Source organism: Tinamus guttatus, unplaced genomic scaffold, assembly GCF_059628265.1.
Source record: "Tinamus guttatus ecotype Peru unplaced genomic scaffold, ASM5962826v1 Tinamus_guttatus_pri_ptg000104l, whole genome shotgun sequence".
In the NCBI taxonomy this organism is placed as follows: Eukaryota; Metazoa; Chordata; class Aves; order Tinamiformes; family Tinamidae; genus Tinamus; species Tinamus guttatus.
Window position 1 is genome coordinate 2,274,713 of NW_028288638.1, and position 13,339 is coordinate 2,288,051.

The 13,339-nt window shown below is 45.5% G+C and overlaps 1 protein-coding gene across 1 annotated transcript in view; it reads left to right on the top strand.

Moving 5' to 3' along the window:
• The window catches only part of COA1 (cytochrome c oxidase assembly factor 1), a 37,465-nt gene that overhangs the window by 2,296 nt on the left and 21,830 nt on the right, over positions 1 to 13,339 (top strand). Inside the window, exon 2 of the mRNA XM_010223775.2 lies at positions 570 to 693. The gene's annotated coding sequence lies outside the window, so the exon portion shown is untranslated. The remainder of the gene's footprint in view (positions 1 to 569; positions 694 to 13,339) is intronic.

Below are 13,339 nucleotides of genomic sequence, written 5' to 3' on the forward strand. Positions count from 1 at the left end.
GATGTAACATCTATTATATGGTGAGTGTAGGAATATGCCTTCCCCAGTATAGTAAGGATCCTATTCTTTCGATAGCTTATCCTGTTCCCTTATGAGGATGCATGAGAAATGCTTTCTTTTCTTAGCATGCCTCTATATGCATGCGTGTTTATATATGTATGTGTGTTTATATATGTATGCGTGTGTGTATCCCATTAGTAACAGTGAGCATTAAGTGTATATATACATCAGGGCTGGAGTAGGCTGTAAAATTTCCTTGCCATCTGCACAAAGATCAGACCAGCTTTAAAATAATACTCAGATGTTTAGGAAAGCTAAACTGAATGGTGCTGATGAAGTCTCTGTGTGAGGCAAAAAAATCATTTCTCAACTGGAAAGCTTTTCTGAAAATAAGGAGATTCAAGATTCTAGTGACAGATTTTCTCTGCTCCAAATGCAAGATCCAGGGTTTCTGGTGTGTAGGAACTTTGTTCAAGCATCACATAGGTTTAGCATGACAAAAGTTACAGTATGACAAAACGTTTTCATACTGAGCCCTAATTCACAAGAGGATTTCTTACCCTCCACAGAGGAAAGCTACTTGTCACTGTGGGCCAACGCTGCAGAGAGACGAATTCAGCAGCAGCCGCTGCCTGGCCAGAAGCTCTGCCCACCCCTGAGAAGCACGGGGCAACAGCAAGAGCACGAGCAGCGGTAGGATGGCACATCTGTAGATGGAAGGATACAAATTTGATTACAGTCTTTCTTATGCTGTTACTTAAGTTCAGCCAATCGAATTTACGTTGAGCAAAATCCAGAGCCTGCTGGAGCCTGTGGGAGTTTTGCCATCAGCTTCCCTAGGGGGATGGGATTTTGCTCGTTGTTTGAATTAGTAGTATCTTCACAGGAGCATATGGGAACAAATGCAGAGGTTCTGCAGTGGGGGAACCAGTAATCAGCTTTATGCATTTACTTTGTTACACAGGTAAAAGCTTAGACAGCAAAACCCATCTGCCAGGCCTCTGACACATCTGTAAAACCATGTTAGAGTCAGAGCATTCTTTCTTATTTTATTTATAGCTCTGGCTGCCTGAATGAGTGCATCTGGAGCTCAGATGCCTTATGCCCTTTTTATAAATTAGTTAACTTGATAAACTGCATACTCTGTCAGATCTTTGCTGTGGAAATGCCAGGCTCTTCAGCTGAGGTGCTTTTGTGTGTGCGTATGTTTTCTTACGTGAAAAAGCTGTTGAACTTTATGCATAAACACTGTTTTCTGTCTCTTTTTTTCCTCCCTCTTTTGTTACGGGCTGTGAGCTAGCATTGAATATTCAGGGAAAGCTCCCCAGAGAGATTAGGGACATGGACAGATTTTAAGCAGGGCCTTAATGCATGGACACGAAAGGACAAACATTCTAGTGGGAATACTAACGCAAATGCCTTGCTTTTGGGTCAAAATACAATAAACAGCTGCTTACATGCTAAGGATTCTTTTAAAATCCATAGAGAAAGGATGTTATAAGATATATATATAGAGAGAGATTTTCTGTTTCCTCAGTGTAGTAGCCAAAAATAATACTTTGCCTTAAAACATACAACAGTATCAAGTGTCAGTGCTAGAAAGAAGAACGTCTATTTTTCACATTCTGCAGGGTTGATAATTCCAGATGCTCCTGGGACTTATTTCAGATAGCTGACAGACAGTAGTCCATGTATTTCCCGTTGCACTATAGGAACTAAGCCTTAACAGCAGCAGGAATCAGACACTTGGACTTGAGTGAACTGCTGCTCTCTTCAGTTAATCTGATGTTAATTGTACAGTTGCAGAAAACTTGTGCAGAAAATTGTATTGCTCTTTCAAGAAACCTGTTGCGCAGAAAAATGGTAACAATATATGTATTTTGTGTATATATAATATATATATATTTTGGCCAGCTGCTCAGTGACTAAAGTCAGTGGGAGAAACAAGAGATGGAGAGTTCTGTAAAAGCTGACATCCTAGATCGTTCACCATTTCCAAACTGTGTTACATAATCAGCAGCAATATCAACGGCACAACACTGCTTTAATCACCACGCAGTTGGTATTTATTATTAAGGCATATATGCATATTAAAGGCATGTTTGACAGGTTAAAAAAATGTAATGAAAGTTAGAAAAAGTGCTTCATGTTTCCTCCAGTTGCTGAAATAAATATACTGCTGTATTGCTGCCTTATGGCACCCTAATCCTAGCTCCTCCTCACTGCTGTGTCCCAGACTCTAAAGTGAAATATCATATGCAATATGTAACAGCAGCTTTTGTAAATACTTACATCATTTAAGTTCCCATTGTGGACCACATTGCATTACTAGTGCATTTTGAGTGGCCCATTAATCCCAGGAATATGCCTCTATTACCAGCATCTTATGTTAGAATAATCCCTAAAAAAAAAGCTGTCCATCAGCTGAGGCCCTTGTCTTTCGGTGCTGCATGTTGGCAGCTGCTGCAAGCGGGAGGCAGATTCAGACTCCCTGGATCCAGAAGCACCAAAACGTCTTGGGCTTAACCTCGGTTTGGTGCAGATGAAATGCTCTGCGGTGAGGAAGGGGCCAGCGCTGTCCCCCACACTGCAATGTTTCCTAGTCACCTCCTTTCTGGCTCTTCCCCAGTCTGCTCCTTTTGGCCTCTTTGAGCTTTCTACCAGTGGAGACATCTCTCTCCAACCTTTCCGCCTTTCCTGGTCTGCTGCTCCTAACCATGCCCTTTAAACTGGCCCTTGGAGACATGTTCTCGGTGTCCCTGAAGGTTGTCGCCAAGGTTATTCTGACGCCCGGCATCGTGGACGTTTCGTTCTCCACATCCTGTTTGCTGCCTAGGAGGCTCCCGTCCTGCCACTTGAACGTGTAGGTTGGGCCGCAGTTGCCGCTTGCTGAATGTGTAATTTAGGATTCTTTGGGGCTGAGATGGCCTCTCTAACCTTGGGCTTGCTCTCGGGGATGTCTGTGGTGTAACCCACACTCAACAGCTTGTGGCTGGGATTTTAAAGAGAACAGTTCCCTCTGAGAGTACGACTGCCGCTGGCAGCGCTGCAAGATGTCTGCGCTAATCCGGGGCCGCTAAACCTAGCCTGGCAGCAGGAGCAGGCAGACTCGTCTCCACTGGTGGCCATGAGGGTCCCCCTACATGCTCCTTCCCGTGAGGGTCTCCCCATGCTCTTCCCACTCTGTGCTCTGCAGCGCTCGGCTCTTTTGCAGAGCTGCTTGGTGAGGAAGCGATGCCGCGGGGCAGCACGGGTTAGCAACAGTGCTCACCTTTGCAAGGTGAGCTGTGCAGACATGCTAAAGCCCACTTGCCTTTTTGCTGCATAATGTGGATTAGAAAGGGCGAAGGGGGTGAAATTAAGGCCATTTTCCTCATTGCTTCCACCCCATGGAGGCCCTAGCAGGTGAGCCCAGCAGGCGTCAGCAACGGCCTGAGCCTCTTGGCCTAAACCCCTTCTGCATCTCAGACCAAAACTTTGCTGTCAGTCCTGCCTTGCCAACTGTGCTCACCAGCTGCAGTGGAATCCCCCGAGCCCACGGTGAGTGCATTAGTGCTCCTGGGCAGAGCTGTCACACGCTCTGAGAACGGAAGACAATGACTAAAACAAACGGGCTCAAGCAGTGTTCGTATTCGGAGTTAGTACAAGGGGAGGCAGCGCTTCATCTCCGTTTGGAGCCGTGAACCATGGATCAAAAGTACAGTTTTGGAGACTGGAGTCTCAGTGCCCAGAGCAGCAAGGCCACTTCTGTGCAAAAGGCAGTGGGGAAAACTTGCACATGTCTTGGAGCAGCCAGAAAGGAGCCAGGCTTTACTGTAAATTAGGCTCTAGCTTTTCTGTTTTCTTTTTTCTTGAGATGCTTTCACCTCCAGAAGCATCCTGCCTTCTTAACATCGGCAGTGGTAGGTCAGCTTCTGAAATCACGGGGATCCATGCTGGGTTTCTGAGACATCCTTCCCCATTGCTGACCAGTCTGCACCCTCTCCCCATGCTCTTGGCCACAAAAAAAAAAAAATCTTTCCTCTTTTCTCTCTTTTTTCTCCTCTTTTCTCCGCCCCATCTCACCTCAACAGGAGCCAAATTCATCTCCAGCTGCTGCCACGGCTGCAGCCTGGCTGTGAGCGCCAACAGGCAGCAGCAGGTATTGGAGGTCAAGCAGCAGCTGCCCACTAGTAATGGTGATCACTTCTGGAAAAATAATTTAAAAAAAAAAATCCAAAATAACCCCCAGACTCACAAAGCTTTTTTTTGGCACAATTGAGTTGCATGCAGTGGTAGAGAATTGAAAACATGAAGGCTGAAATAAACTCCTATCTGGACACAGCACGTTTACTGTGTGCCTTTAGTTTTAACAACGTGCTGAAAGTGTTCTTTATGGGCCTGCACTGGGTGGCTAAAAAACTTCAAATGACTTAATTATCTGGATTTTGAAGTTTTACCAGTAAAGAGGAAAGGCACAGGTTGAGAATAACGCAAGGAGCAGGGAGTTATTCAGCTGCGCAGCTGACCGTGCCCCCGCAGCCTGTTTTCTCGCCTGTGCTTGTCTCAGGTTGATAACGCTTGCTGTGAGCAGGAACACTTCTCCGCATGCAGGAAGGCAAAATGTGCAGCTGGACACGTTGCTTCTGTTCCTACTCATTTCTGTCCTTGGGTCCTTTGCTTTTTAAATAGTCACTGTGCTAGGCAATGTCAGGGGCTGGGCCGGGCCTCTCATTTTTCTTTTTTTTTTTTTTTTTTGATTCTGTTGTTGATTTGCACGACTTACGGTAGATTCCTTATCACCTGCTCCCTGCAAGGCAAACTGCAGGGCTGCTCCCCTTCTGGAGCAGCTGTGCTGGAGAACTGCTGATGAGGAACAAAATGGGAGCTACTGAGCAGTCATTTGGAGACTGGCTATTAAAAAAAAATCCAGCTAATTAGAGCTTAGAGGAAGAGGCAATACTTTGTGCAAAAGCACCAGAAGGTAGGCCCTTCAAATCCCATACACTCCCTGCAAATAGCTATAATTAACCCTGTAGTATTCACTTTATTAATTAAAATTTAATTAATATTTTTTGTCCTTGCCGATAACGTAGTGGCAGCTGGGCTTCCCTAGAGCAGCAGTAACATTCAGGGAGACAGAAGCTTGGCAGACTCCTCCAATTCTCCCAGTTGCTACTCTCCTATAACAGAACTTAAACTGGTGACTGAGCAGCGGTCAGAGGTGGGAGGATGGGGACTGTGCAAGCCCACAGCCTTCCCCTGCACACGCGGGTGGTACTGAGCTCCCAGGCACCTCCCTATTTTTTTTCCAAGCAGTGTGGCCAGCGCTTGCCTAGGTTATTTGAAAGCACAAGAGGAATGCTGAGAAAACAAATGCCCTTGTTACTCATTTGCCTGCACCAGCGGAAGGCTGCTGTACAGCACCGTGCTTAGCTCTGCTTTGCGCACAGCTTGGTGCTTCACTGCAGTGCATCGAGCTCAGCAGAGGTGGCTCTCCTGAAGCACTACTCCAGGTTAGTCTGGAGCATTATATAGGCCTCCCGCAGCACCTTTTTCCCCTAGAGCACACAACAAATATTTCTGGCATTGTAATGCTTTTGACCTACTGCTGCTCTGGTATTGTAATGTTTTTGGCTTACCAGTGCTCTGCTGGGCTGTAGCATACACCTGTAATTATTGGGCATACTTTGAACTTTTTTAGTTCAAAAATCTTCTTCAGAACACCAAGCCCGTCCACAGAAAACAACAACTGCTGGCTGCAGGGTCTCCCGAGGAGACCTAAGCTGGGTGCTGTGGTGCACGGCTGCTGCCAGCCTGCTCAGTAAGCTGTGAGCTCTTGGCAGTGTGCGCAGGAGCCATTCTGCAAAAACTGACCTCTGGGTGAGGGCTGATACTACAGCCTGCATGAGCATGAGGTTAAAAAGGTTGGTTATTCCCATTTAGCAGAAATGCAAAGACTGAATCAGCAAGGGAAGGTGCAGAGAGGATGCTGGCACCAGATCTTAGGTCATGGGGAAAAAGCTCTCAGTACAGAACTGTTAGATAAAGAACAAATGCGGAGAGGAGATGGGACCCAAGTGCTATCACCACCACCATCTTCTTGCCTTGACCTGTCAGGGTGAAGCACGATGGGCTAGGCACTTTTCTGATACACCTAGTGCATCAGGCCCTTCTGGTGATGATGTGACATGCCATTTCTCAATCCCAGGGAAGCAGGCACCAAGCTGCTTAGTGCTGTGAGGTCAGAAGTGCTTCTGAGCACACCCAGCAGCAGAACTGGAGGTTCCTGGTGAGCATCAGCATTAGAGAGGATGAGTGTCACCATCTGATGTCTCTTTGGACTCTACACTTCATTGTGTAACCACCGCTTTAGGACCATTACAGACATTGCCCGTACGATCACAACCAACCTCAGGCCCAGATCATGAGCTACATCTCCCACTCACTGTGGGCTCCCAGGCATGGCCAACACTGCGGGGGCTGAAGCAGTTCCCTGTCCCAGAAGCACCTCTGGCACCTTACAAAGGTGCTCGCACAGGTTTGTCCCCAGCCCACCAGCAGCAAGGCCAAGAAGGTGGAGATTAAGTGGCCAACACGCGTTGCTGATGCAATTAATCTGTTGGCTTCAGACTAGGGCAGTTGATACGGCGGTGCTGAGTCACAGCAACATTTAATCTCATCTTGCCACGCGTTATGAAACAAGCCTGATCCGTCATTACAGAGTTGGCAAGACTGGAGGGATTTCAGTAGAAATGACAGAGATGAGACTGCCGTGATTCCAAGCATCCAGCACTGAACTAAAAGTAGAATGAGGACGGTCACTTCAACAACTGTTGCAAGCCTCTAATACCACTCAAAGACTGCATATATCATATAGCTCTTTCTTCTGCTCTCTTTAGGCTGGTAAGTATTCTTTACTGATTTTTTTGGAAAGTACTTTCCCCACTTTTTGAAAATCCTCTAGCTTCTCTGGCTATTATCAGAAGAAAAATAAGAAGAAAGGCAAAACAAACCCTGGGCAAATCACTGCTGAGTTTTGAATTCAACATTAAGAACAACAACTAAGTCTGAATGATCTCTGCTTTACTGTTAGTCATTTGTACTAACCTGCAGTTAAAAGGCTCAGCATTTGTTCTCATCTCTTTCTGAAATTACATTTTCCAGTTCCTAGGCCCTGGCCTCAGGCAGTGGATTTTTGAAGCAATCATGCCTTGATAATTAATGTTTAAAGATGAATGTTGCAACTTTTAACACAGTGTGTCGCTGAGTAAATATCCAGCAGTCCCCTACAATGAAAAAAAGAATAGAAAACCTACAAGGCTTTTACTGGAAACGGAAGGTATTGCAGACATTATTCACAGAGCTCCCAGCTGAAATGTTTGATTACTACTTTCCTGTGTGTTCATGGATGTGGGATACTGCCGTGCTTCAAAAAAAAAAAAAAAAAGCCGATGAAAATAAATACCACATCCACTCTGTCAGTTCTCTGTGCCACTGACTCACCACCCCGGAAGGCCTGCTGGGAACGATGAGCTCATTCCGGGAGGGAGGAGACAGAACTTTGACAAATGGTCTCTAGCAATAACACAGTGGAGGCCAATTTGGGCTTTTGCAAAAGGGCTGGAGGAGGCTGGAGAGAGGGAGGAGTGAAGGGTAAAAACAGAGGAGTGAGGAGAAATGCATGGTCTGAAGCTCCCTTTCTCCCTCCTGTCCCCAGACTGCATTTTCTCTGGAGGTGTCATGACTTCCTTCCTTCCATTACCAACCCTGTGTGGTTGTACCCCTGATCTTGACCTCACTTCCAGTGGTTGTACCCATGATCTTGACCTCACTTCCATGAGGCTTGACGAGGCTTACAGGTGATGCTGAATGTTCTTCAGCTGCATGTCTGACTTCCTCTGGTGGCTCTTGTTGATGCTCTAGAAATTAAAGCATTACATCATCTCTTGCCAAAGGAAACCTGTAGCACCAGCAGGTGGGAAGACCTGCAGCTTTAGCCTTCAGGAGGGGGAATGGGTGGTCAGGATGGAGATGACCTCCTTGCTTTTGGTGCCTGACTTGCGCACAGCAGCCCTGGTTCAGCCCTTTCTGCTGACACACCTCGAACCAAGCATTTCCCAACTGGCTGACGCGAGGCAGCTGCCTGCTCACCTGAGACTCCTGGGACAGGTGATGAAGTGGAAAAGTGCTGCCTTGTGTGTGGCTTCTGTAAGCAAGCGTGAAGAGGGCCACACTGGGATGTGGGAGGGGGCTGGATGTGCCAGCGATCCCGTATTGCGGCTCCTGGTTCTCTCTGGGCACGTCCCCATCCTCTCTGATCTTCACCTGCCCTCTGAGTGCTGCTTTACCTATGCTGGGGCCTTTCCTGGGCTGGCATGAGCTAGCGGCAAAATTCTCCAGCCAGATTAGTTGTAACACAAAGAGAATTATACTTTGGACTAGTTTTCCTTTTTTTTTTTTTTTCCCTACCTTACAGAAAAGGGAAAAAAACTTCCTGATCTGACATACAACCGGCAGGCTTGCAAGCCAAGTTCAGAGCAGGTGCTTTGGGCTTTGTTACTTGTTGATGGGGTTTTCTGCTCCAAAAAAACCCAAACCCAAAGAGGTCCTTCAAGAGCGCCACGTATCTGATTCTACAATTAAGTGTGAAAGCAGAACCTCCCAAATAATCTTGCCTTTCTGGAAGTGAAGTTCAGGCCCTGAGAAAGATTAGTAAGAAAAACATTTAGCACTAGTCATACTCATTTGGGTAATGGGCAAGTTTCTGCCTGTGCCTGTGCTGAACACTTCTAGTGTTCATTCTGAGTGTGCGCTGGTGACTTCCTAAGCGGTAATCCCGGCTGAATAATAAACGAAGTATTGCCTTCTGCTTTAATAATTTCCTGTTCTTTTAGCATTGTTTATATACCATCAGCAGTGTGCTCTTAGCTGAGTGCCTCATGATCGGCTCTTTTACTATCCATTGCTGTAGTTAGCTGCCCTGACTCCTCATGCTGAAAGGATTCAGCTACCTTTTACATGGGTTGGCTCTTGCACTGCACTGGTTTTGAATCGTTTCTTGGTTGATGGACCCCTCCCCTCCCTTAAAAGCTGAGGTGCAGATTTACCTAAAATCCTAAGAGTAAAGGTGCAGATGTATTCCTGCTAAACTTAGGCCTGCTTAAAAGAGCTCACTTTGTTGCTTTCACAGATCCCTTAAAAAAAAAACAGCACTCCACAGAGCACTACTGTAGGATACAGGATGCTTTGGTTATATTTGAAGTTAAAAATGACACAAATTGTTCGGCATTTTGCTAAATTGAAATCCCAGGAAATGGAAAATTATCTGGGAGTAAAAACAGTGTGTTTTTCAAGAAGTGCTTAATGCTAAGCAGATCGCGCAAATAGAATGTAATAGAGAACCTAGTGCACTTAATTAAAAGATTTTGTCTGACCTCAGTGGGCTTTCGAACAGGCCAGGAACACATGCTTGCCATTGCTAACAGAATTCATTTAGCAGGGCTTCCCTTGCCAGGCTGGCTGTTTGTTTTCCTTCTCTGTTGTTTGCATAGAAAGGCTGAAACTACTCAAGGAGTTCATGAGTGAGCCACCAGGCTTGGAAGTGTGCTGTGCTTCCAGAGAGATCTCCACGTGCGGCCATGTAGCCGTGGTCCGGAGAAGCACCATCACCAGCCTGCCTAGCTGCTCTCCTGGAAGAGGGTGCATTAGTCTCCAGTCCTGCTGGAGCGAGAGCCTGCAAAGGAATCAACATAAGCAAACAAGAAGCAGCCGTTTCCCATGCCAGCTCACATTGTGTGTGTGCACACGCTGGTGTATATTAAGCCTTTCAAAGCTTATATGTCTAAGGTGGCAAGTGTTTACCTTTCTTTTTCTCTTAGCTCCACTCCCATCTTCTCAAAATCCCATCCCCAGATGTAACGCATCGTTATTGCACTGCCTGCTCTGGAGTCCAGGGACTCGGCCTGGGCAGACTCCCAGTCTCCAGACTTCCTCCTTGGTCTAGGTGTGTGCTGGTACATTTTATCTAGAGGACGCTTTGAAAGACGTGTGACTGTTGACTTGTACAGCCACTTCATAAGGTCCAGGGTTTGTAAACAAGCAAGCAAAGACACAGAGCTGTTTGCTCAGGGACACAGTTGCCTAAGTATCAGAAAGGAGAATAAAATACAAGGGTCTGGCTTTCTACCCCTATCAGAGCAAACAAATCTGTGGTCTTTCTTTTGGTTTTGTCTCTTCTTTCTCCTCTCTACGTCTTCACTGTTGGAGGTAAAATGGCCAGTGTGATTTATGCTACTTTTCTTATGCTGGAACCAACGATGAGTGTTACAGGTTTTTCCAAAGGAAAACCTTGCTCTTGAGGTGCCATGTGCTGCAGTTTTCTCCCAGAGAGCATGAGTTGGGGGGGAAAAAAATGTTTCAACAGTGACCCTTTTGCTATGTAACCTTTCCTTAAAATGCCAGCAACTGAGTTCCCACAACGGCAAACAACAAATATTGACAGAGGAATGTGAAGGACGTTATGAAAGGGTAAAGCAAGAAAAAGCGATCTGCTCAGACAAGTTTCTCAGGAAAGGTGATGTAATATGTACTGTAGAAAATACTAGCAGTTGACCTAACTTTCTAAGTAGCTGTTGCTGCCAGCAAACTGGGAGAAAAAAAACCTACAGGCAGGAATATAGTTGAGCAGGTTGTTTTCTCCTGTAGTAATACAGTAGATAAAAACCTTGTTTTCAAAAGATGGCATTGAGGTTTAAATGAATAGTCTCTGACTAATTAAGGCAGAAAAAAACAGAGGATGAAAGTCTCAGTTCTCTTGAGACCATTTATGGTGATTATTGTAACATTCAACCTTATGCTTTGGGAGTGCTCCAGAGGTTGCTGTTGGGATGTTGTGGTACACAGGTCTGTTAAAAGCTTGCAAGGCTCTTCCTTGTTTCAGCAAGGACTGAATGAACGTTTTAAGACTATCAATCTTGAACATGACCTGCTTACGTATTGCCTGCGCTCACAGATTTAAGCTTGGTTTCCTAAGGAAACAGGATTGAAATGACTGTTCTCCATGTGTGAGCACGTACACATCCATGCTTATAGGTGAGTTTGGGAGCTCCTTGCCTGCTAGAACCAGATGTGATGCAGATGTGAGGCAGAGAGGCACAGCGTCTTCCAAGATATTGAAGAAGATTTTATAGATTTTGTGGGAGTAGGTGACTTGGTAATGCAGAGGCTACCTCCTGCTCTCCTCCCATGGGGAGAGGCTGCAGAGGGCCTGCTCTCCATTGAACAGGGAGGACCCATAAGGCTCAAATCTTCCAATCCGGAGAATCACTGTTTTTATTTATTATTCCATCCCTCACAGAGCCTGCTATCTTAAAAATCTTGGCTGCGACATTAGATGTTTTACCTTAAAAACATTAGTTCCTTTACCGTGTTGCTGCTGCAACACGTACAGCAAAATGCTCTACGTACAGAAATAGCCAAACACAAGCTGCAGCCAGAAGAATGAATGTACTGCATTCAGGTAAGGCAGTTCATTAAAAGTGGATGAACTAGCAAACAGGAAGCCACAGCACATGCAGTACTGTAGATTTTCTCTATTGCAAACACAGGAAGCGTTGTACAGGAGAAGTGTCTATTATGAAAACTGTATTTATTTCTAAGACTGAAATACATAGTTATTTACTTTTCACAAATATAGCTGTCGTTGTCCAGATAGGCGGCAGAAATGGTTCCTGCAGAAGAGCGTGTGATTACTTTCATGAAGATGTTGTGAATGAACTCACCTTGAGGTCGGGCAGAGCTGCTGGAGATCATTATGTTGGCAGCTCCCTAATGCTTCTGGTGGGATTACTGCTGTGTCAAAATGTCACCTGCTAATTTCACGCTTTACTGTAAATTGCTTAAAAGGAAAATGCAGACAGTAGGACTGACAGCACGATGTGTTTCTTGGAGAAGTGGCTCCGCTGAATCCTTACGAATTGTTTGAATATTCTTTATTTCCTGCAGTATTTATCCAGTCCTTCGCCTCTAAGTGAAGCCTGGATAAGAGGTCTCACAACAGGCTGCCAAGTAATAGCAACCTCGAACTGTTTTACAGGAATGGCACCAAAAAGCCTCTTGCTATCCCAGGTTGCTGGACAGGGCAAATAACATTCCCAGCTTCACCAGCTGCCTAAAAATGAAGCTACAGGCATTGAGCTTCAAGCTGAATATGCTAAGTTAGGTCTCAGAAGTGTTTCCACTGCATGACTGAGTTTTGAATAGTTTTAATTATAGTCCTCAGCCTATCATAAAAATATTTTGAATCAGACCAGGAAAAAAGTCACTAGAGCACAGTGCCTTGTAGCTGATGTTTGTGTGGCCAGCTCTCTGCCTGTTGCGCTGAAGGTACAGATGGTGGGAGTTGTGATGGGACACCTGCACACTCTGCATTTCCCGAATCCCTCATTTACAGCAATGCTGAGGCTGGAAGAGTACAGTGGATCTGCAGAGAAGCCCTGCCCTCTGCCAAAAAACCTCTTGCTTCTTGGCCGTGACAAAAGCTCAAGACTTCTTTGTGCAACTTCAACTTACGTCATAGACTGCGAAGTGCAGAAAAGTTCTCTGAAAATAGGCAGTTACTTAAGAGAATGAAGTGGTACTCTATGTTTTTTTTTTCTTTTAACTAGAAAAGAAAAACAAAGACCAGAAGGAGATACTGCTTCTCAGAGTGCAAAGTCAAGCACCCACAGGCACCCCTTTCCCATTCCCACATTACTCCCATGCATAGCCACACTTCTTCTTTCTTTAAAAGCCCAGTGGTAGCTTGAGAAGTTCATGTCAAAGAAAAACTATCCAAAAATCTCGTGAAGTATTTCTTCTTTAAGAGCCTGAGTACAGCAGCTAAAAGTATGAGACATGCTACAGCTCTCATTTGAATTTTTTCCGCTCCCCTCCCCCAAACAGGGTGACATTTTTAGCTTCAAATTGTATAGCAGGAAGCACGTTAAGCATCAAGTCTGTGAGAAATGGGAAAAAAAAAGACGATGGGGCTGCAGCTCTAAGCATTGCAGACAGCACACTGCTTTGTACTAAAATTCAGCCACTTTTCTTTGGTCTGAAACATGAACAGCCTGTCAAAAAGCTACCTGAAATCCTGGTAGGAAGAGAGGCCCTTCCTTCAGTAAGCGGCAGTTACAGGCGCCTAGTGAGCTCCCTATTAGGTTACTAGCACTTTCTGCTATTAGGTTATTAGCGCTTTCTGCCTCTGTAACTGCCGCTTAGTGAAGGAAGGGCTTTTCTTCCTACCAGGACCCTGGGACGAATTAAAACACTGCCATTAATGTTTAATGAGCAAGTTGTTGCTGACACCAGTAGACCC